We start from the raw sequence: 4,060 nt of genomic DNA, 5'->3' as shown, positions 1-4,060 counted from the left end.
TAAATTCAGTTTGGTTCAAGTTTGGCTTCTGTCCATTTGCAGCAAACATGAACTGAGGTGGGGAGAAGACCCAGTGATGTTGGCTAAGGGACACTGAACAAAACGATCTTCCCTTTATTAGGAAAGCAATCATCGCGGGGCAGTGTGAGCTGGTTAGAGAACGTGGGGGTGCAAAGCTTAGTGAGCAGGGTTAAGACCAGAATAAGCAGGAACTCTTGAGAGGGCCTGAGCAACGAGAGAACAAGTACCAACAGGAGCACTTCGGAGAGTGGTATTAATCAACGCAGGGCTGCTGTTTCACTCGGGGAACACAGTGACCATGTCGTAGCCTTCCGGTGGGGTGACGGGCTCCTGGGCATGCTCTTTCACTGTAGATTTGACCTTCCACAAAGCAACAGCCTTTCTGTTTCAGGTCTGTGCCACAGTCAGTGCACACATAACACTCAGGATGGTGGTGACGGTCCTGCAGCTGCACAAACACACCTACAAGGCAGGTGCCACATTTGTCACACATGCGCAATTCCTGGGCATGTGCAATCAATGCAGCCTTTTTGTAGCCATAACACTCCTGAATCCCAAGGGCTTGTTGGGATTCCCTATCTTCTCGGATTCCAGAATTTCTTGTAAAACCAGGAATGGACTGTTTGGGGGGCTCATTTAACTCCCATTTCTTCTGAAACATCTTGTAAACTTCAGATTCTTCGTTGATGACTAGTCCACTTGCAGACTAAGAATGTTCTAAAGCTCTCCCATTCGTCTCCGGCCCACTGGCCGCCGACATCAACTCTAAGGCATTGTTGAAGTTGGAAATGTCTTCATAGGAGCAGAGTCCGGAGGCTTCGTTGTGCTGATTTGTGACGGCGCTGGGGGCACAGCTGGAGGCAGGTGAGGCTGTGAAGGACACAGCTCTCTCGTTGTGGCTACTTCCTATGTGCCAAAGTTCTTGCAGCTGAGAGGCTGAATTCATCTTGTACAGATGGCATTACCTGTCCTCTGTTCCTTGGGGAGACCTCCCATTATTTTCAGATCTGGCTAGCGCCTAAATATTGTCCTCTATGCAGATTTTGAGCTTGTTCTGAGCTTCCAACTGCGTCATATTGCTGGTATTTTTTCCCATCGATGTCTGTGATTACGTTTCCAATACATAAACTAGCTATAGCAGCCTTGCTTCGGGAGTGACCCAGGGAAATGGTGTGGCTGCCCAAGTCCTTGCCGCCCATGAGGCAGAAGCTCCATGGCCCTGGGCCCTGGAGGACAATTTGCTAGGTGGTCTCTTCTTTCAGTATTATGTTGGCTATTTTAAGGCATAAATTTCCATACATAGTTTAGACTGTTTGTAAATATCTACAAATATTTTCATTGGATATTTATTCAAATTGAGCAAATATAAAAATGAATTAGGAAGAACTGACTTTACAAAGGTATGAAGTCTTATAATCCATGCACTTAAAATATTTCTCCATTTCTTAAATCTTTCTTTGTTTACTTCATTTATACTTCACAGTTTACCACAGATGAATCCTCTACATATTTTATTAGATTTATATGTGTTTCATATTTGGTGTCTTACAAATAATATTGTTTTTAAATGTTCCTTTGTTCATTACTGGCATTTAGAAGAACAATAGATGTTTTTATACTTTCATGGAATTCTATAACCTTTTTATGTGGCTGATTAGTTGCAGGGTTTTGTATTTTATTAATTCTTTCAGATTTTCAACATGGACAACAGTTTTTTTTAAGAGTACAGCTATATATATTCTCTTCCAATCAGTGTCATTTTACCTATTTTTCTGGCCTCACTACCCTATCTAGGGCTTTCAGAACAATGTTGAATGTAAGTGGTAAGAGAGGACAACTTTGCTTTGTTTGTTTTCTTAGAAGGAACCATCCAGTTTCTCAACACTATATAAGATGTTAGTAATAGCTTTTGGGGGGCAAATATAATTTATATAAGACAAAAAGACTTAAAGGAAACTGGAGAGCAAACGAACGTTGGTTTTTTTTTTCATGCTAAAAGTCCCCCTCTCCCCTAGAAGAGGCATGTTTAAAACTAAACATGTTTTACAATTTTTCCCTCTTCTCTGGAGAGATTCAGGAGAGCTCTATTGGATCTTTGTCATAATAATCCTGAGATTCCTAGAGGCAGGAATTTCAGAGATTGGTTTTACCATTTTCCAGCTATGTGCACTTGGCAAAGTTATCTCAGATCTCTCAGGTTCATGCACCTCATCTATAAGTAAGGACAACCATACACACCCCACAGGGTTGTTCTCATGAAGAAATTAAATAATACCTGTAAGCACTTAAATCTTTACTGAGGACCTCTGTAAATTCGAGGCTTCCAGAAGTTTTACACTCTCATGCTAATACACTCAGACTCCATCCATTAATCGAAATTGACATTTACGTGTTCCTACTTGTTTTCTTCTTCAGTGACTTCTGCTATGAGTAAGCAAATTTCAGATGTGACTCTTCAGACTCAACCTGATGGTTCTCCCTGTAACGTTAGCTCTCTAACAGATCTAAGAAATACTAATTTTCATTTCTCTCAGCTTTCTCTTTTCATAAGGGTGGAAGTGATAATTTCTAAACTCTTTACATATCAGAATTTTTCTACAATGTCTGGATTGTAGAGTCAGGTAATCTGGACTTGAGTTTAAACTCTCTCTCCTCTGTGTTTCACACTCTTCAAGTCTCATCTTCCAAGTCTCCATCTTCATCTGCCAAAGTAGAAATCAAAATAACAACTGTCCACTTGACCTCACAGTTAGGAGTACCTTTTTCCAGTACCAAATATAATGAATTTGTTAGGTAATAATTATCAAAAATAAAAAATTAAAAAAATAATTATAGCATTTTATAAAATGACTACTAAACTATTATAATAATTTCTATTTGTTAAGCATAGTTTATAGTATAATATATGAATTATAAGCAATATCTTATTTCATTGTAAAAAATCCTTATGTATTAATATACGTCTGTTCTCAAGATGAGTTGCAAGGTTTCACATCCCACCATGGGGTACTGTCTAACTTTACACCAGTACATCAGTCTTTAAATCTGATAAAAGACCACAGTTATTTATACAAATAAATACTTAGAAAACATTTTCAGGCAGGTCATATGCACTGCAGTTCTCTGCAGTCCTTACCATTCCCTTCATTAACATTCAAGCTTTCCTGGTTTACTTTTCTATTCCCAGGTAAATATGAGTCGTTGTCCTAACATTTCAGCCCTTTGAATAGAAGTTTTAACCTAACTACCTGGCCTATTTGAGTTGCCATTCAACATAGCAATGGAAATCATACACTGAGACCTGAAATAAAGCCAATAGCTGACTTTTAGGCCCCTTCTGTGCTTACTAGCAATTGGAGTATCAATCATGTAACAATTTATCCTGACAAATGAATAATTGATCATTTTGACTGGCAGCTTTCCAGTTCTTCAGAAACTCATAAAAACAAACAAAAACTCGGTAAGTCACTCTGATTACGGACTTTGTGTCTGCTCTTACCTCATGTTCAGAGTTCTTGTCCTGGGCTCTCTCCCTCTAAATGCACAAAGTCAAATCATCAAGAATGTTGCAAAGAGGTTGAAGAGGTTGTGAAAGGAGAGAGCCTGTGGTCTGCTGAGACTACCTGAAGTGTTCTGTCTTAGCTGATTAAGTGACAAGTATTGCATTGTTACTTTTTTTATGTCTCTGAAAACTTAAAAAAATGAAAAGGCAATAAAACCCTATATAAGATTAGGAACTAATTCCTCATTAGGTTGTCAGGAGCTAGGCAAAAAAGTCCAGGTTGTACTAAGCCTTCCAATACCTCGACCTTACGTAAGAATGGATAAGAATAGTGTAAATAGGACATTTCACAGGTAGGTTTGTAACTCTAGACTAGGAGAAACTAGTGGATTTTTCCAAGATTACACATTGGTAGTAGTGAGTAGCCTATGACATTTTGGTAAGTTATGAGTTTGTAGCCTGGCTCTATCATTTTTCAGCTATGTGCACTTAGTAGTTATTTCATTCCATTTTTATTGTGTTTTTTTTTCCATTACT

General features: G+C 38.8%; 1 pseudogene; it reads right to left on the bottom strand.

Moving 5' to 3' along the window:
- Positions 1–289: 289 nt before the first annotated feature.
- LOC118975785 (PDZ and LIM domain protein 1-like) lies at positions 290–1,265 on the bottom strand (annotated as a pseudogene).
- Positions 1,266–4,060: the final 2,795 nt, after the last annotated feature.

Source organism: Sturnira hondurensis, unplaced genomic scaffold (assembly GCF_014824575.4).
Source record: "Sturnira hondurensis isolate 20B ecotype Veracruz unplaced genomic scaffold, ASM1482457v3 Scaffold0020579, whole genome shotgun sequence".
NCBI classification, from domain to species: domain Eukaryota; kingdom Metazoa; phylum Chordata; class Mammalia; order Chiroptera; family Phyllostomidae; genus Sturnira; species Sturnira hondurensis.
This window is presented reverse-complemented; position numbering and strand designations above follow the sequence as displayed.